The sequence below is a fragment of the Gopherus evgoodei genome, chromosome 13 (genome assembly GCF_007399415.2).
Source record: "Gopherus evgoodei ecotype Sinaloan lineage chromosome 13, rGopEvg1_v1.p, whole genome shotgun sequence".
Taxonomy (NCBI): Eukaryota; Metazoa; Chordata; order Testudines; family Testudinidae; genus Gopherus; species Gopherus evgoodei.
Genome location: NC_044334.1, coordinates 33,388,249 through 33,408,550, shown reverse-complemented (window position 1 = coordinate 33,408,550; position 20,302 = coordinate 33,388,249). Strand labels below are relative to the sequence as shown.

General features: G+C 49.5%; 1 protein-coding gene and 1 long non-coding RNA gene across 2 annotated transcripts in view; one reads left to right on the top strand and one right to left on the bottom strand.

Annotated features, from left to right (window-relative positions):
- The window catches only part of LOC115660743 (zinc finger protein 883-like), a 573,128-nt gene that overhangs the window by 26,587 nt on the left and 526,239 nt on the right, over positions 1-20,302 (bottom strand). The gene's annotated exons all lie outside the window — the stretch shown is intronic.
- The window catches only part of LOC115660748, a 29,319-nt gene that overhangs the window by 8,452 nt on the left and 565 nt on the right, over positions 1-20,302 (top strand). The window contains exon 3 of the long non-coding RNA XR_004002906.1: positions 11,436-11,518. This is a non-coding gene — a long non-coding RNA (uncharacterized LOC115660748). The remainder of the gene's footprint in view (positions 1-11,435; positions 11,519-20,302) is intronic.

Here is a 20,302-nt window from a genome sequence, read left to right as displayed (position 1 = left end):
CAGCCCCAGGTTATCCAGTCCCAGACGCTTCTTCCCCCACCATACTCCAAACCTCTTCACCCCTCCAACCATCAGTTGCCAGTCTTCCCTCGCTGCTAGCCCTTCCTGACTGGCAGAGACCCTCTGAGCCAGTAGTGTGTCAGGGCTCAACCTTCTGGCTGAGTCCTCCGAGCACTTTCTTCCTCTTTTGGGGAAACCTGCCACAGGGGCCCCACAAATTTACATTGCTTAGGCTTTGACTTAAGCTTTCTGCCCTGGGCCTCAGTGAGTCTAATGCTGGCCTTGCTTGGCGCCCGCCCTGAAATCTGCTAGTGGCCCCCAGCGGGCCCAGGACCCCTAGCTGAGAACCACTGCTTTACCCTACGAATCACAGCAATGTTCAGGTTACTGCCAGTCATAGAATCATAGAATGTGAGGGTTGGAAGGAATCTCAGGAGGTCATCTAGTCCAACTCCCTGCTGAAAGCAGGACCAATCCTCAACTAAATGATCCCAGCCAGGGCTTTGTCAAGCCTGACCTTGTCCCAAAGGACCAGTCACTTACTGAGGTCCATTGAATCTTAGATCTCACAACAAAAACAGTACTTGTAGCCAGTCCTGTAATAACCTGTATTAAGACTTATTTAAAAGGAAAGGAGAGTTGTTTACGAACTTAAAGCAGGTAATCCTATAGATGCAGACAAGTTACAGTCTTAAATTTCAAAAGGTAATAGAAGCTTCTATAATAAGCAAGCCCTATATCTTCCTTAGGACTAACCCAGGCTAATCAGCTGGGGATCTCTTGCTTATGCCTAGAAACTTTTCCCCCCAAAGTCCAAGCAGCATACAGATAATCAGTTCCTTCTGTATGGGGTTTTTTATCCCCTTCCTGCCATGTGTTCTGATCTGCAAACTCAGCTAATGGGAAGTCAAGAGCACAACAACAGTCTTTTGTTGTCTTTAAGATCGCATAATAGTCTATCTGGTGTTGATGAACCTTTCCTGCCAGGCAGGGTGTAATGCATTCTGTTGCCAGTCAACACTTCACCTAGGTAAAGTCTCTCTCCTGCCTGGTGATTTACAGAGCCGCAGAGGCTCAGAATGCAACTAGTCAGATATTAACCCAGGCAGCAACTCAGGCATTCGATAAAGTGTAAGCGCATTCTTATAATCCTAATACTAACACATGTGAGTCAGGCTGATTCCAGCGATGCGTTTGTCCCTGTTCAATGAAGACATGGCAGCTTTTGCAAGAGCTAACACCTCATCTGCCAGTGTCACAGGCAGGATGGCAGGGATAGTGTGTCTAGCCTCTCTTTGCCAGAAGCTGGGAATGGGTGACGAGGTGGATCATTTGATGATTACCTGTTCTGTTCATTCCCTCTGAAGCACCTGGCATTGGCCTCTGAGCTAGATGGACCATTGCTCTGATGCAGTGGCAGCTCTTATATTCACAGTCTCTTTCAGGAGTATCTACTCATTTGGACTCACTGAGGAGACACAGACAGAAACAAGATGTGCTGAGGCAAGAAGGCCCAGTCTCAGAGTTCCTGGGGTCACACCTGTCAAAAGCTAAAACTAGGCCCAGCCCATGAAAGGGACACTCCCAGGAGAGACTGTATAAAGGCTGGAGCATCAAACAGCTTTGTAAACCTGAGAGAGCTGCCGTAGGAACAGTGACAGGGAGAATCCCCCAGAATGACTCTTTGATTCTGATCTTCTCTGGCCTTTGGTTCATAGAATTATAGAACTGGAAGGGACCTCGTGAAGTCATCTAGGCCAGTTCCTGCACTCAAGGCAGGACTCAATATTATCTGGACAATCCCTGACAGGTTTTTTCCAGCCTGCTCTTAAATGTCTCCAGTGATGGAGATTACACAACCTCTCTGGACAATTTATTCCAGTGCTCAACCACTCTGACAGGAAGTTTTTTTTCCTAATCTCCATCCTAAACCGCTCTTGCTGTAATTTAAGTCCATTGTTTCTTGTCCTATCCTCAATGGTTAAGAAGAACAATTTTTCTCTGGCGTCTTTGTAACAACCTTTTTTGTGCTTGAAAACTGTGATCTGAGTCTCTCCAGACTAAACAAACCCAGTTTTTTCAATCTTCCCTCATAGGCCATATTTTCTAGACCTGTAATCATTTTTGTTGCTCTTCTCAGGACTTTCTCCATTTTGTCCATATCTTTCCTGAAATGTGGCCCCCAGAACTGGACACACTACTCCAGTTGAGACCTAATCAGTGTGGAGTAGAGCAGAAGAATCTCTTCTCGTGTCTTGCTTACAATACTCCTGCTAATACATCCCAGAATGATACTGTTGCAAAAAAAAAGCGTAACTCTTTTGACTCATATTCTGCTTGTGATCCACTATGACCCCTGTTTCCCTTACCACAGCACTCCTTCCTAGGCAGTTATTTCCCATTTTTATGTGTGCAGTCAAGGTTTTTTCCCCACTCTGAACTTTAGGGTACAGATGGTGGGGACCTGCATTGACCCTTCTAAGCTTAATTTCTAGCTTAGATCTTTTACGCTGCCACCAGCCAGAAGTTCTGTGTCTGGCACACCTTCTGTCCCCCCAAAACCTTCCCCACCCTGGGCAGCCTTGAGAGGCTTCACACAGATCCAAACTCCTTGGATCTTAAAACAAGGAGGAATTAACCCTCTCCCCTCCTTTCCCCCCACAAATCCCTGGTGAGTTCAGATTCCAGTCTCCTTGGATCTGAAAACAAGAAAAAAAATCAATCTGGTTCTTAAAAAAGAAAGCTTTTAATTAAAGAAAAAAAGGTTAAAAATTATCTCTGTAAAATCAGGATGGAAAATGCTTTACAGGGTATTCAGATTCATATAGACTAGAGGGACCTCCCCCCCACCCCCAGCCTTAGATTCAAAGTTACAGCAAACAGAGGTAAAAATCCTTCCAGCAAAAAAGAAGCATTCACAAGTTGAAAAAAACAAACATAAGACTAATCCGCCTTGCCTGGCTATACTTAGAATTTTGAAACATGAAAGACTGATTCAGAAAGATTTGGAGAGCCTGGATGGACGTCTGGTCACTCTTTGTCCCAAGAGCGAACAACAACAACAACAAAGAGCACAAACAAAGACTTCCCTCCACCAAGATTTGAAAGTATCTTGTCCCCCTATTGGTCCTCTGGTCAGGTGTCAGCCAGGTTTACTGAGCTTCTTAACCCTTTACAGGTAAAAGAGACATTAACCCTTGACTATCTGTTTATGACATGCCCCCCAAATCTCAGACAGTGTAGAACCACACTAGCGGTGATTTCTTCCTAGAACTTTAGAATAAACAGATTTATAAAACACATGCACCTTTACATAGACTAATTATGTAAAACTACAAGATTTTTTACATTTCAAGGACAATTTTTAACCGGTTGATTCTGGGAAACTTTCATGGGAGAGTGCATCAGCTACTTTGTTTGAAGCTCCTGAAATGTGTTGAATTTCAAAATCAAAATCTTGGAGAGCTAAGCTCCATCGAAGCAGTTTTTTGTTGTTTCCCTTGGCAGTATGAAGCCACTTTAGCGCAGCATGGTTGGTTTGTAGCTGGAAGCGCTGTCCCGAAACGTATGGGCATAGCTTTTTCAGGGCATACACAATGGCATAGCATTCTTTTTTTCTGATTGACCAGTGGCTTTCCCTCTCAGACAGTTTCTTGCTGAGAAACACGACAGGATGGAAGTTTTGATATGGTCCTTCCTGTATTAAAACTGCTCCTACACCACGCTGAGATGCATCTGTGGTTACTAGGAATGGTTTGTCAAAGTTGGGGGCCCTTAGCACAGGGTCAGACATGAGTGTCGCCTTAAGCCGGGTAAAGGCCTTCTGACACTCATCAGTCCACTTAACTGCATTTGGCTGAGTCTTTTTGGTCAGGTCTGTTAGTGGGGCAGCGATTTGGCTGTAGTGTGGTACAAATCGTCTGTAGTACCCGGCCAAGCCTAAGAAGGATTGGACCTGTTTCTTTGACTTTGGGACAGGCCACTTTTGGATAGCATCAACCTTGGCCTGTAGGGGAGTTATTGTTCCTTGACCCACCTGGTGTTCAAAGTAAGTTGCTCTGTTTTGGCCTATTTGACACTTTTTAGCTTTAACAGTTAGTCCTGCCTGCCTGATGCGCTCAAAGTTTTTTCCAAGTGTTCCAGGTGTTCTGCCAATGAATCAGAAAAAATGGCCATGTCATTGAGGTAGGCAACTGCAGATTCTCCCAATCCTGCTAGGAGACCATCTACAAGTCTTTGGAAGGTGGCGGGTGCATTTCGCAGCCCGAAAGGAAGCACATTAAATTCATACACCCCTGCATGGGTGATGAAGACAGACCTTTCTTTGGCAGGTTTATTTAGTGGTACATGCCAGTACCTCTTGGTTAAGTCTATTGTAGAGATGAACTGGGCACGTCCCAATTTCTCCAATACCTCATTGGTGCGTGGCATTGGATAGTTGTCAGGACGAATTACAACATTTAGTTTACAGTAGTCCACACAAAAGCGTATTTCCCCATCTGGTTTGGGAACTAGAACCACTGGAGATGTCCATCCACTGTTAGAGGGGTGGATTATACCCATCTGTAGTATGTTTTGGATCTCCTGTTCTGTAGCAGCTTGGGCATGAGGAGACACCCGGTAGGGTGGGGTTCTAATGGGGTGAGCATTACCTGTGTCAATGGAGTGGTATGCCCGTTCGGTCCGTCCTGGGGTGGCTGAGAACATTGGAGTGAAGCTAGTGCACAGCTTCTTGATCTGTTGCCACTGCAGATATTCCAGGGTTGTAGAGAGGTTCACCTCTTCCATGCCACCATCACTTTTTCCTTCGTAGTAGACCCCTTCAGGCCACTCAGCGTCATCTCCTTCCTGGACTGTAAACGGACAAACTTTTAAGTCTTTGGAATAAAAGGGCTTGAGAGAATTAACATGGTACTGTAATGGTATTTTATCCCCACTCTGAACCTTAGAGTCCAAAAATGGGGTACCAACATGAATTTCTCTAAGCTTAATTACCAGCTTAGATCTGATAGGCTGCCACCACTCAAAAATATAGTATTTTGGGGCACTCTGGTCCCCCCAAAAACCTTCCCTGGGGACCCCAAGACCCAAATTCCTTGAGTCTCACAACAAAAGGGAATAAACCATTTCCCCTCCCCCTCCTTTCTTCCTCCCAGATCTTTCCCGCCCTGGGGACACTAGGAGATCACCGTGATTCAAACTCCTTGAATCACAACACGAGAAATCAGGTTTTTTCTCCCCCTTCTCTCCCCTTCCCAGGCTTTCCCTCCCTGGCCTATCCTGGAGAGAGAGACAGATTCAAGCTCCGTGAATCTAAAACACAGAGGAAATTCACCTTTCCTCCCCCACTCCTCCTTCCCTTCTCCCACCAATTCCCTGGTGAGTACAGACTCAGTTCCTTTGAGCCTTAACAAGGGGAAAAAATCAATTAGGTCTTTTAAAAGAAAAAAAAACTTTTAATAAAAGAATTAGAAAAGTAAGAAATCTCTGTAAAATCAAGATGGGAATATTACTGGGTCTTTCAGCTTATAGACACTAGAGAGAAGTCTCCCCCCAGCACAAATACCAATCAAAATCCATCCAGTAAAATACACATTTGCAAATACAGAAAACCATCAAAAGACTATAACCGCCTTTCCTACTTAATACTCACTATTCTGATTATATAAGAGACTGTAGCAGAGAGATTGGCAAGAAACCTGGTTGCACGTCAGGTCACTTTCAGGGCCCAGAGAGAACAAAGCAAAACCCAAAAAACACAAACAAAGGCTTCCCTCCACCGAGATTTGAAAGTATCTTGTCTCCTGATTGGTCCTCTGGTCAGGTGTTTCAGGTTCACTATTTGTTAACCCTTTACAGTTTAAAGAGACATTAACCCTTAACTATCTGTTTATGACAGGTACACATTAGGCTTTTGGGTTGAGGTGGGAAATGCTATGAGATAGTTAACAGCTCCTAGGCGCTCTTGGACCGTGAATGGCCCTTCCCATGACACTTTCATTTTATGGGCCTGTTGCGCCTTTAAGACCATAACCTGGTTCCCTACTTTGAAGGAATGTTCTTTGGTATGTTTATTATACCAGGCCTTTTGCTTTTTCTGAGCATTTTTTAGGTTTTCTTTAGCAAGGGCTAAAGAGTGTCAGAGGGTGTTTTGTAGTCTGCTTACAAAGTCCAGAATGTTAGTTCCTGGAGAAGGTGTAAACCCCTCCCATTGCTGCTTCACCAACTGTAATGGCCCCTTAACTTTGTGGCCATACACAAGCTCAAATGGTGAAAACCCTAAACTGGGATTTGGTACAGCCCTGTAGGCAAAAAGCAACCGCTGCAACACTAGATCCCAATCATTGGAGTGTTTATTTACGAATTTACGTATTATGGCCTCCAAAGTTCCATTAAACCTCTCCACCAGGCCATTGGTTTGATGGTGGTAAGGGGTGGCAACCAAGTGATTTACCCCATGAACTTCCTACAGATTTTTTATGGTCTTTGCCAGGAAATTAGTTCCCGAATCTGTAAGGATGTCGGAGGGCCAAACCTACCCTGGCAAAAATGTCTGCTAAGGCATGGCACACAGTTTTAGCTCTGGTGTTGCTTAGAGCTACTGCTTCTGACCATCGGGTAGCAAAATCCATGAAAGTTAGTATGTACTGCTTTCCTCTGGGGGTCTTTTTTGGGAAAAGACCCAGAATATCCACAGCTACTTGCTGAAATGGGACCTTAATTATGAGGAGTGGCTGGAGAGGGGCTTTGACCTGGTCTTTGGGCTTTCCCACTTTTTGGTAAACCTTACAAGACCGGACATAATTAGTAACATCCTTGCCCATTCCCTCCCAGTGGAAGGACTTCCCCAACCTGTCTTTAGGAGCAGCAAAGAATCCTGTGGCACCTTATAGACTAACAGACGTTTTGGAGCATGAGCTTTCGTGGGTGAATACCCACTTCCTCAGATGCATGTAATGGAAATATCCAGGGGCAGGTATATATATGTGTGCTAGCAAGCAAGCTAGAGATAACGAGGTCAGTTCAATCAGGGAGGATGAGGCCCTGTTCTAGCAGTTGAGGTGTGAAAACCAAGAGAGGAGAAACTGGTTCTGTAATTGGCAAGCCATTCACAGTCTTTGTTCAGTCCTGAGCTGATGGTGTCAAATTTGCAGATGAACTGAAGCTCAGCAGTTTCTCTCTGAAGTCTGGTCCTGAAGTTTTTTTGCTGCAGGATGGCCACCTTAAGGTCTGCTATAGTGTGGCCAGGGAGGTTGAAGTGCTCTCCTACAGGTTTTTGTATATTGCCATTCCTAATGTCTGATTTGTGTCCATTTATCCTTTTCCGTAGAGACTGTCCAGTTTGGCCGATGTACATAGCAGAGGGGCATTGCTGGCATATGATGGCGTATATTACATTGGTGGATGTGCAGGTGAATGAACCAGTGATGGTGTTGCTGATCTGGTTAGGTCCTGTGATAGTGTCGCTGGTGTAGATATGTGGGCAGAGTTGGCATCGAGGTTTGTTGCATGGATTGGTTCCTGAGCTAGAGTTATTATGGTGTGGTGTGCAGTTACTGGTGAGAATGTGTTTCAGGTTGGCAGGTTGTCTGTGGGCAAGGATTGGCCTGCCACCCAAGGCCTGTGAAAGTGTGGGATCATTGTCCAGGATGGGTTGTAGATCCTTGATGATGCATTGGAGGGGTTTTAGCTGGGGGCTGTATGTGATGGCCAGTGGAGTCCTGTTGGTTTCTCTCTTGGGTTTGGTTTTGTTCACCCCAGAATGGCCACTGGGATGATCATGGGCTAAGCTTAAGAGCTTTCCCCGGTACTTAGTTGGAACTGCCAACTGTTTTTGAGGATGCCAGTTCTTTTGGTGTTCACCAGAAAGAGTTTTTTTGTATAAAAGTTCTTGTTTTACAACAAACCGGGATCGGTTAGAAGAGCTGAGAGGCAGTGAGGTGCTTTGTGCCGCCGTTCAAGCTTTTTGAAGGCTGTCATCTGCTTCCTGCTCAGCCTGGAACTGTTCCCTTGAGGCTGGAGACACCAGTTTCTCCTTAGACAGTGGACTTGGGCTTGGTCCGTCTGGAAGCGATGTAGGTGATGGGGTTGTTTTCGTTGATGGAAAACCACTATCCGCTGGTGCACAAGGTGATATTTCAGGCTCTGGCTGAGCCTCTTGGGTAGGGTTGTCTGCTGCTTCTGCCCGTTCAGGCTCGCTGGTGCCCTCTGGCTTTGGAGTGGTAGATGGGTTTGCAAGTGCTGGTGTCAGTGCTGGCAACGGTTCTGGTGCTGGTTGCTTTTCCAGTTCCGGTTCTGGGACTGGATGCACTAAGGCTGTTGTAGTCGTTGGCAGGGGGTCCAGTTCCACCACCTCTGTTTGGGTCTCTGGTAACACAGACGGGGCCCTTGTGGACAGCTCAGGAACAGGGATGGGTGTGGAAACTTGCCTGGCTTGGCTGTGTGTGACCATCCCCACCCTCTTGGCCAGCTTCACCTGGTTGGCCAAGTCGTCCCACAGTAGCATGGGGATGGAATAATTGTCATAGACTGCAAAAGTTCACATTCCTGACCAACCCCTGTAGTGGACAGGCAATTCAGCTGTAGGCAAGTTTACCGATTTTGACATGAATGGGTGAATTGTCACTTGGGCCTCTGGGTTGATGAATTTAGGGTCCACGACGGATTGGTGGATAGCTGACACTTGTGCCCTGGTGTCTCTTCACGCGATAACCTTTTTTCCGCCCACTTTTAAGGTTTCCCTTTGCTCTGAGGGTATTTGAGAGGCATCTGGGTCTGGGGATCTTTGGTGTGATGGTCGTGTAATGAACTGTACTTGATTGGGATTTTTGGGGCAGTGGGCCTTTATATGTCCCAGTTTATTACATTTAAAACATCTCCCAGCTGACTGGTCACTGGGCCGAGGTGGGTTGCTGGAGACTGGTGAGGTGGGACAATAGAGTGTCTGGGGCTTTCCTTGGTTTGGAGGTGGGGCCTTGGGTTGCACCCAGTGATAGGGTTTATTTTCGGTTTGCCCTCTCTGATATTCGCTCCCCTTGCTAGTAGGGTTATTGGTTTTTTTTTGTTTTGTTTGTTTTGTTTTGTGTTTGCCACTTTCACCCATTTGGCTTCAATTTTCCCCACCTCGGTTACAGTTTTGGGTTTCCCATCTAGGATGTACCTTTTTATTTTCTTAGGAACACCCTTTAAGAACTGCTCCATTTGCATTAGGAGGGACAGCTTTTTCAGAGAGTTAACACTTGCTTCTGATATTCAGGCATTCCAATTTTTTTTAATGTGGTAGGCGTGTCGGGTAAATGACACATTTGGTTTTCACCTTAGGGCTCTGAATCACCGACGGGCATGCTCAGGTGTTAGCCCCATTCTGATTTTGGCCTTGGTTTCAAAAAGTTTATAATCGTTCATGTGTTCCTTAGGCATTTCAGCCGCCACCTCTGCTAAGGGTCCACTGAGCTGTGGCCTCAGCTCTATCATGTACTGGTCTGTAGGGATGCTGTACCCATGGCAGGTCCTTTCAAAATTTTCTAAGAAGGCCTCAGTATCATCACTTGCCTTGTAAGTGGGGAATTTCCTGGGATGGGGAACGAACGGTACCTGCAGAAGGGTTGTTAGGGTTGGCTGTTCCATCCTGCTTAGCCTTTGCTAATTTCAGGGCCTGCTGGTGGGCCTCCCTCTGGAGCTCCAACGCCCTCCGGTGGTCAGCCTCTTTGGCTTTTTCTTCTCTTTCTCTTTCTCTTTTTTTTTAATCTCTATAGCTCTTTTATGGGCTGCTTCTTTCCTGGCTATTTCTGCATTAATTAGTTCCATCCATCTCTTATGTTGGTTGTCTTTCTCTGTTGCTTCTAGCCTAGCCATTTCTAGTTTGTTAGTTGCTCCACTGGTACTCATTTTTCTGCTTTCTTGTGCTGGCCACACCCCTGCAGCTCACTGACTCAGGCTGCTTGGCTAACAGAGATTTTCTAACTAGCTATACCCGAGAGATAGAAAGAAGGAAAACAGTTCAGCTTGTGAATTCCTTTTTGCTGTCTGTTTGCTCACAGCTTGAAGCTATCTCTTAACAAAGACCCTTGTTAAAAAAACTTAACACCTCTGCCCTCAGGCTGCTTTCCAAGCAACTAGAAAGGAGAGAGAAAAAAACTCACTGACTTTTGGTTCTTAAAAACAATACCCTCAGACTGCTTTCCAAGCAGCTAGAAAGGAGAGAGAAAAAATGCACTGGCTTTTGGTTCTTCAACACAATCCCACCGCTCCCACCAAGTCACGTTTTTTTCCCCACTCTGAACTTTAGGGTACAGATGGTGGGGACCTGCATGGATCCTTCTAAGCTTAATTTCTAGCTTAGATCTGGTATGCAGCCACCAGCCAGAAGTTCTGTGTCTGGCACACCTTCTGTCCCTGCAAAACCTTCCCTTCCCTGGGCCTTGAGAGGCTTCACACAGATCCAAACTCCTTGGAACTTAAAACAAGGAGGAATTAACCCTCCCCCCACAAATCCCTGGTGAGTTCAGATTCCAATCTCCTTGGATCTGAAAACAAGGAAAAAAATCAAACAGGTTCTTAAAAAAGAGAGCTTGTAATTAAAAAAAAAAAAAAAAAAAAAAGGGAAAAATTATCTCTGTAAAATCAGGATGGAAAATGCTTTACAGGGTATTCAGATTCATATAGACTAGAGGGACCTCCCCACCAGCCTTAGATTCAAAGTTACAGCAGACAGAGGTAAAAATCCTTCCAGCAAAATGGAAGCGTTCACAAATTGAAAAAAAAAAATAAGACTAATCCGCCTTGCCTGGCAATACTTAGAATTTTGAAACATGAAAGACTGATTCAGAAAGATTTGGAGAGCCTGGATGGACGTCTGGTCGCTCTTTGTCCCAAGAGCGAACAACAACAAAGAGTACAAAGACTTCCCTCCACCGAGATTTGAAAGTATCTTGTCCCCCTATTGGTCCTCTGGTCAGGTGTCAGCCAGGTTTACTGAGCTTCTTAACCCTTTACAGGTAAAAGAGACATTAACCCTTAACTATCTGTTTATGACAGTGCAACTGATTGTTCCTTCCTAAGCGGTGTACTTTGCATTTGTCCTTATTGAATTTCATCCTATTTTCTTCAGACCATTTATCCAGTTTGTCCAGATGATTTTGAATTTCAGTTCTAGCCTCCAAAGTCCTTGCAACCCCTCCCAGCTTGGTATCGCCCGCAAACTTGATAAGTGTAACAGAGAGACTCTGGTGCTGGGAGGGTTTCACTATATGTCAGAGGGTCACACCCTGGTAGGAGAGGGCTAGGCCTATACTGGGATAAGGTCACTCTGTGCTTCACAGTGTGGCAGAACCTAGAATGTTCATTACCAGGGAAAATCGTGGGGGGGAATCAACATGTGGAAAGGAGAGAAACCCTGTCTGAATTCTCTCACATTGCCCTTCTCACCTTGGCAGGCTACAGATTAACATCCACATTTTGCTCCAGATCATCCCATCTTCCCAGGGGGAAGGAAATGGCTGCAACGGAGCTGGCTCAGGTAAGGGATTCTCAGGGAGCTGGTGGTGGGTTCTGCTTGGAGGAAGAGAAGCAGTAAATGTATAGGAGGGTGGGAGCCAGTGATGAGCTGACAAAATATTAACAACAGGTTCTCTTCTCCTCACCTCACGAGGGGGTCATGCCCCATCCAACCCCCCATGCTCCTTGACACACCCCCAGGGACCCCGACCCATTCCCCCCTTCCCTGTCCCCTGATTGCCCCCTGATGCCCCATCAAACCCCTCCTCTCAGTCTTGATGTCCCCTAGTAACCCCTGCCCCATCCAACCACCGCTTCTCTCTGTCCCTGACTGCCCGCCACCACCTCATCCAACCCCTGCTCCTTCCTGACTGCCCCCCTAGACCCTTGCACCCATTCAATCTTCTTGTTCCCTGCCCTCTGACCGCCCCATCCCCTATCCACTCCCCCACAACCCACTGAACACCCCCACCCTGCCCCCTTACCACACTGCCTGGGTCCAGGACTGGGTCCGCTCTGCCAGGACCGCAACTGGCGCCGCAGGACCCAATTCCCCGAGCCGGACTGGAGCCGCTTGGCCGGGACCGGTGCTGCGGGAGCCTGACCTGGGCCGGGTCGGAGTTGCTTGGCCTGGACCAGCCCGATCCAGGGGTGCTTAGCTGGGACCTTGCTAGGGTGCTCGACCGGGGCTTGGGGGAGCCACTCAGGTGGAGCCGGACTGAGCCACGCGTGCCGTCAACCCCTCCCCCCCGGCCCGGGTTACCTGTCTGCTGCTTGTTTCAGGTTTCCTGCGAACATTTGATTCGCGGGAATCAGGGGAGGAGGAGGAGAAGGAGGGCGGAGCGTTCAGAGGAGACGGGGAGGTGAGCTGGGGCCAAGGGCCGGGTGGACAGCTGTCCGAGCCTTTGTTACATTTAAAAGCTTTTTTAGAACCGGTTGTCCTGAAACAACCGGTTCTAAAAAGGCTTCTAAATTTAAAACCAGTTCATGCGACCCGGCTGGAGCTCACCACTGGTGGGAGCTGCTAGAGGTGGTGGGGGACAGGAAATATCTTGGGTGGAGAAAGGGAGGGGACAGGATGTGACAAACCTGCTGAGACTTGTGTACTCTAGGGTGTGATGGGTGGTCATCCCAGAGTGCAGTCTGGGGGACTTCTGGGAACCACTGTGCCCTCTAACCCTCAAGCTGGGCTGGCCCTTCTCACCCTGCTTTGCTGGAGATTCAGCCAGCGTCTCCAGGGCCTGTTAGCAGGTGGCGCCATACACCCAACTAAGCTACCTGAGTGCTTTACCTAAGCCACTCAAGGAGAGAGAGAAGACCACAGCCAATTTCCCAGCGATAAGTGTTAGCAAACAGATCAAAGCAGATTACTTAGCAAATAACCAAAAACTCAAACCAAGCCTAACATACTATCTAGATAGAATTTGAATTAGCAATTTCTCACCATGTCTGATGATACAAGCAGTCCACCAAGTTTCCACCCTTTGCACTGGGACTAGCACTTCCCTCAGTTCAGTCTTTGTTCCTCAGGTGCTTCCAGTTCTCTTGTGCAGGGAATGAGGCCAAGAGATGATGTCACATCCCCACCTTATGTAGCTTTTCCATATGGTAGGAACCCTTTGTTCTAACCTCAGTTCCCAGTCGAGTTTGTGGAAAAATTCAGGTACCAAAATGAAGTTCATTATCATGTGGTCTGGTCACATGCCCTAGAGTGCCCTGCTGAGTCATTGTAGCCATGACTCATAGACTGGCTGAAACATTCACAGGAGGGCTAAGCTCTTCCACAGTCCATTGTCTTTGTTGATGAGCCATGAACACTGTCAGGCTTCTTCATTGTTGTTCCTGAAAGGCTCGTTATGGGTGTTACCCAGAGTAAGCACATTTGGAAGGCACAGAGTCAATATCCATAACTTCAGATACAAACATGATCCATGTATACAGGTAGGATAATCATATTCAGCAAATCATAACTTTTCCAGTGACACTGCACATGACTCATTTTGTACAAAATGCCTCATGTCTTAATCATATTATAATCCTGCCACTATGTTGAATATGGGCTGTAGTATCAGACAGATCCTAATTTCAAGGCACAGGTGTTGGGAATGAAATTTCCCCTCTTTGTGGAACAGGAAGTAACCCTCCAGCCAGGGCTGAGACAACTTCCCAGACTCCCAGTGCTGAAACCTGAACCTCTTGACACTTCATTAGTTACCCCCACCCCTAGTCTTTGTGGCAACTGCAAACGTTATCGGTGATGATTTTATATTCTTTTCCAAGTCATTAATAAGAATGTTAAATAGCACAGGGCCAAGATCCAATCCTTACAGGAACCCACTAGAAAGAAATCCACTCAACCATGGTTCCCTATTCAAAATTCCAGTTTTTAGGCTATTTAATGTATGCCATGTTTATTTTGTTTCTTTCTAGTCAAAATATTGTGCTGAACCAACTCATATGCCTACATATATTAAATCAGTACTTTTAGCTGCAACCAAACTTTTGATCTCATCCAATAAGGATATCCAGTTAGTTTGATAGGATCTATTGTGTCTAAACCTTTTTAATGGGTACTAATTATATTACCCTGCTTTAATTCTTTATTAATGAAATCCAGTATCAGCTGCTCCATTCTCTTGCCCAGTATCGATTTCAGACTGACACACTTGTAATTAGCTGCGTTATCCCTTTTATACTTTTTAAATATTGGCACAGCATTAGCTTTATTCCAGTCTTCTAGAATTTCCCAAGTGTTCCAAGTCCTAATTAAAATCAACATTGTCACGGAATGTGGGAGAGTCCGGTCCTGCACCCCTCTTCCTGGGACCCACAGTGACTCTCAGTCAGCCAGTAAAACAGCAGGTTTATTGGACAACAGGAACGCAGGTTACAGCAGAGCTTGTAGGCACAGTCAGGACCCCTCAATCGAGTCCTTCTAGGGGTTCAGGGTGCTTGGATCCCAGCTTAGGATTCCCTGAATTCCCACCACCCAGCCCCAAACCGAAACTGAACTAATTCCCCTACAGCCAGCCCCTTCCTTTGCCTAGCTTTCCGGGCAAAAGGTGCAGACACACGTCCCCCCCACCTGGCTCAGGTTACAGGGCTAGGTCCTGTCCCTCACCTGAAGTCCTATCCGTCTCTCTCACCCCCACACAAACAGTCCCTACTCCATCACATCTCTCCACGCTTCGAGACTGAACTGAGCAGGGTCACTCTGCCCAGTGACCTGGGGAAGTTCAGGGCCCCCTCTCCGGGACAACACATCCGCTTTCAGGATGGCACTTCCCTTCACATGGATCACGTCCATGTCATAGTCCTGCAGGAGCAGGCTCCACCTCAGGAGCTTGGCATTGGCTCCTTTCATCTGGTGCAGTCAGGTCAGGGGAGAGTGGTCAGTGTACACGGTAGAGTGTCGCCCAAAGAGATAAGGCTCTAGTTTCTTAAGGGCCCACACCATGGCCAGGCATTCCTTCTCGATGGCCGCGTAGTTCTGCTCCCATGGTAGCAACTTCTTGCTCAGGTACCCGATGGGGTGTCTCTCCCCCTTTTCATCCTCTTGCATTAACACCGCCCCCAGTCCCGTGTCTGAGGCATCAGTGAACACCATAAAGGGCTTGTTAAAATCTGGGTTTGCCAGAACTAGGTCACTAACCAGAGCCTCCTTCAGCGCCCGGAGAGCCTGCTGGCACTGCTAGGTCCAGACCACCTTGTCTGGCTTCCCCTTCTTGCACAGCTCAGTGATGGGGGCGGCTATGGCGCTAAAGTGGGGCACGAACCTTTGATAGTACCCCGCCATCCCAATAAAGGGCTGGATCTGCTTTTTGGTTTGGGGAGCGGGCCAGTCTCTGATCACCTCCACCTTGGCTGGTTCCGGCTTTAGGCAGCCGCTCCCCACCCGATGGCCCAGATAAGATACTTCAGACATCCCCACCTTGCACTTCTCAGCCTTTACTGTTAACCCAACCTCCTGGAGTCGGTCCAGCACTTGTTTAACCTGGGACACGTGGTCCTCCCAGGTCCGGCTGAAGACGCAGATGTCATCAATATACGCCACGGCAAAACTCTCCATCCCCCTCAGTAGCTGATCCACCAGGTGCTGGAAAGTGGCCAGCGCTCCCTTGAGGCCGAAGGGCAGGGTCAGAAACTCGTAGAGCCCCAGAGGGGTGATAAAGGCCGATTTCAGCCTGGCCTCTGCGTCCAGCGGCACTTGCCAGTAGCCCTTTGTAAGATCCATGGTGGTGATGTACTGAGCCCCTCCCAGCTTGTCTAGAAGCTCGTCAGGCCTGGGCATGGGGTAGGCATTGGATACGGTGATGACATTGAGCTTTCGATAGTCCACACAGAACCGGATCGACCCGTCCTTCTTGGGGACCAGCACCCCTGGCGAGGCCCAAGGGCTGGAAGACGACTGGATCACCCCCAAAGCCAGCATGTCTCTGACCTCTCTTTCTAGGTCCAGGGCAGTTTTCCCAGTGACCCAAAAAGCGGGGAGCATCTTATAGGGGGATGTGACCCAGTCTCCACCCAGTGGACAGTCAAATTAGTGCGCCCAGGCTGGTTGGAAAACGGCTGTCAATATAGATGCAGCACCCTCTGATCTCAGCGTGCTGGGCTGGGGTCAGCTGATCAGAGAGGGGAATTGCCTCCAGCGGGGAACCAGCTTTTGTCTCAGGGAATAGATCCACTAAAGGGTCATCTCCTTACTCCTCCCAGTGTCCACACACGGCCAACACCACATTCCCCCTGTCATAATATGGCTTCATCATATTCACATGGTACACCCGACGGTGATGTGCCCAGTTCGACAGCTCCACCACCTAGTTTACCTCATTTAGCAGCCTGGAGTTTGTTTTTCCTCACGAGGATGAGAACCATCACCTGATCCCCAGCGGCGAAGGCGCAGGCCCGCGCCGTGCAGTCATGCCAGAGCTTCTGCTTCCTCTGGGCTTGGACTAGATTGTCCCTGGCCAGGCCCATGATCTCGGTAAGTCTTTCCCGGAAGCTCAGGACATACTCCACCACCGACTCTCCATCGGGAGTGGCCTTCCCCTTCCATTCGTCTCTCAGCAGGTCTTGGGGCCCCCTTAACTGCCTTCCATACAACAGTTCAGAAGGCGAAAACGCAGTAGATTCCTGGGGTACCTCCCTATACGCAAACAGCAGGTGAGGTAAATACTTGTCCCAGTCCTGCGGGTGCTGGTTCATAAATGTTTTTAGCATCATCTTTAGCGTCCTGTTGAACCTTTCCACTAGCCCGTTGGACTGGGGGTGATATGCTGAGGCCTAGTTGTACCGAACCCCACATTTCTGCCATAAGGACCAGAGCAGGGCCGACATGAAATTGGACCCCATGTCCGTTAAGACTTCCTTGGGGAACCCCACCCGGCTGAAAATGGTCAGCAGCGCTTCTGCCACGGTGTCTGCTTCGATAGAGGACAAGGCCACCGCCTCGGAGTAGCGAGTGGCGAAATCTACCAGCACCAGAATGTATTTTTTCCCTGACCAGATCGTTTTGCTGAGTGGTCCCACCATGTCCATGGCCACCTTTTGGAAAGGTTCTTCTATGATGGGTAAAGGCCTCAAAGCCGCTTTCCCCTTGTCCTGGGCCTTCCCCACGCTCTGGCAGGGGTCACAGGATTGGCAGTACTGTCTGACATGGGTAAAGACCCCAGGCCAGTAAAAGTTCTGTAGCAGCCTCTGCCTGGTGCGCCGGATTCCCTGGTGCCCTGTGAGAGGGATGTCATGGGCCAGGTACAGTAGCTTGTGGCGAAACTTTTGGGGAACCACCAGCTGTCTCCTGATCCCCCATGACTCTGCTTCCCTGGGGGGAGCCCATTCTTGGTACAGGAACCCCTTCTCCCACAGGAAACTCTCCTTGCAACCTCTCCTCATGGTCTGTACCGCACTGAGGTCAGCCCGGTCCCTGGGCTTCCTCAAGGAGGGATCTTTCTGCAACTCGGCCTGGAACTCAGCAGCTGGGACAGGGAAGGGGACCTGCTGTCTCTCGCTGGCTGGGTCTGAGGCCGCAACCTCTCTGAGCCATGTCCCTGGGTGTTCCCTCCCCACCAGGTTAGGGTTCTGCGCCTCGGGCAGAGTACCTTCCCCATTGTTGGGGTGCAGTGCCCTGCACTGACTCTGACTACGAGTCACGGCCAGGGCACCCTGGGCGTTACTTTGACAGTCCTCGAGGTGTCCCCCCCATTAACACCTCCTTGGGCAAATGTGGGTGTACCCCCACATCCTTGGGGCCCTCCTTGGCCCCGTACTTCAGGTGAACCCTCACCATGAGCACCTTGAATGGGGTCCCGCCCGTGCCCATCGGGGTCAGGTAGGTGTCAGGCACCGTCTGATCTGAGGCCACCATCCCGGGCCGGGCCAGTGTCACCTCTGCGCCCGTGTCCCAGTACCCAGTGACCTCCCTCCCATCTACCTCCAGGGAAACCAGGCACTCTCTCCGGCGGGGCAGCCCTGCGCCCACCCTGTAAACCAAAAACCCAGAGCCTGGAGCTTCCAGCCCCCCGGAGGAGCTGACCTGGGGCCCTCCTCCCTCCTTCACAAGTTGTACGCTACCAGCCCCTCTTTCCTGGGAATGTTGCCCCTCATCCAACTGGGTCTTTACCCAGTCAGCCCTCTGTGGTTGGGTCTGCTCGGTCTGTCCCTGAGCTTGGGGCACTGGGCCCATATGTGCCCTTGTTGGCCACAGTGATATCAGCCCAAGTCTCGTTTGTCCCCTCAAGTGGGTTGGATGGACCTCATGCTGGATGCCCCCCTTTGGTGGGGGTTCTCCATAGGCCCCCGCTGGGAGGTCCCATGGTGACTCTCTCCGTTGAGGCAGGCCTGCTCCTTCGAGACTCCTCCCTCTTATCCCCTGCCCAACTGTCCACAGATTGGTCAGCCAGCTGGCCTGCATGCTGCAGGTTCTCCGGCTTCTGGTCCACCAACCACAGCCTCAGGTCGGACGGGCACTGCTTGTAGAGGTGCTCCAGTATGCATAGGTCAAGCAGGTCCTCTTTAGTTTGGGCCCCAGCTGTCCACTTGCGGGCGTACCCCTGCGCCCGGTTGGCCAGTTGTAGGTATGTGACCTTACGGGTTTTACGCTGACTCCAGAACCTTTTCCGGTACATCTCAGGAGTCAGCCCAAACTCGCGGAGCAGGGCCTGTAGTCCCCTGCCTCCACCCCTTTCATTCGGCTGTACACCTCCACGGCTGTGGAGTCCAGTAAGGGGGTGAGAAATGAGATCCTGTCTGCAGGGTCAACACTGTGCAGCTCTCAGGCATTCTCAAAGGCCATCAGGAAGGTATCTATGTCCTCCTCCTCCTTACGCTGGGCCAGGAAGCACTTATCAAAGCTCTTTGTAGGCTTGGATCCCCCCTCTCTCACCGCAGCCGGGGCCCCACTGCTCGTCAGCTGGGCCAGTTCCAGCTCATGCTTACGCTGGTTCTCCTCTTGTTTACGCTGGTTCTCCCGCTCCTTCAGTTCTTGCCTCCTTAACTCGAGTGCTTCCTATCTCAGCTCCCTATCATATTCCAGCCGCATCCACTCCACGGATGCTGAGCGTTGCTGGGGCGATCCCCTGCTGGGCGATGAGCTTCGCTGGGAGGATTCCCTGCTGGCCGAGGGGGTCACGGTGCCCTCGGTATTCACTGGGCTCCTCCCCACTCTTCCCCTAGGCATAGGAACAGGGGGTCTCGGGAAGCCCTCAGCCTCTGGCTGACCACTCCCAGCAGGGACAGACACTGGTGCCTACACTGCATCTGCCAGGTTGCTTCCCTCAAAGACAGGGATTGGTTCGTTCAAGTGATCTCCGTCCTCCAGCTGGGCAATCAGCTGGTCTTCGGTGAGCCTCCCTCTGCGCAGCCCCCTCTGCTTGCACAGCTCCACCAGGTCACACTTGCACCGCTTGGCATACATCTTCCTGCTGGCCACTCGTAGGCCGGGGTGCTCCCTGCTTCCCATGGTTTCCAGGGAAACCCCGAGTGGACCAGCCCTTCTTGAGGTCACCACCTCTCTGCCAGGGTCGAGCTGCAGACTCCTCCGCCCCTGGGACCACTCACTGCAATCCCCCAGGGGACCCTGTTACTGCAAAGTCCTTCTCACTGGGCACACACTCCCAGGGGTTAATCACCCCTGAAGTCGTCCCTTCGTTTTACTGCTCCCCAGTCACTTACTGCAGGAAGCGCCGTCCATGGGGTGCAGTATTTCCCGCTGCTGCCACCAGTTGTCACAGAGTGTGGGGGAGTCCGGTCCTGCACTCCTCTTCCTGGGACCCACAGTGACTCTCAGCCAGCCAGTAAAACAGCAGGTTTATTGGACAACAGGAACGCAGGTTACAGCAGAGCTTGTAGACACAGTCAGGACCCCTCAATCGAGTCCTTCTGGGGGTTCAGGGTGCTTGAATCCCAGCTTAGGATTCCCTGAATTCCCACCACCCAGCCCCAAACCGAAACTGAACTAACTCCCCTACAGCCGGCCCCTTCCTTTGCCCAGTTTCCCGGGCAAAAGGTGCTGACACTGTTTCCCCCCTACCTGGCTCAGGTTACAGGGCTAGGTCCTGTCCCTCACCTGAAGTCCTACCCGGCTCTCTCACCTCCACACAAACAGTCCCTACTCCATCACAACATTAACAGTCCACTATGCTCCTCCAGCAGGTCTTTCAAAACTCTAGTTATCTGGACCCACTGATTTAAACAGATCTAACTTTAATAGCTGCTGTTTAACGTCCTCGTGAGTTACTTTTGGAACGGAAAGACTGTCAGCGTCATCATTTTATGATATGAGTTACATCAGCTGTTTGTCTCCAAATCC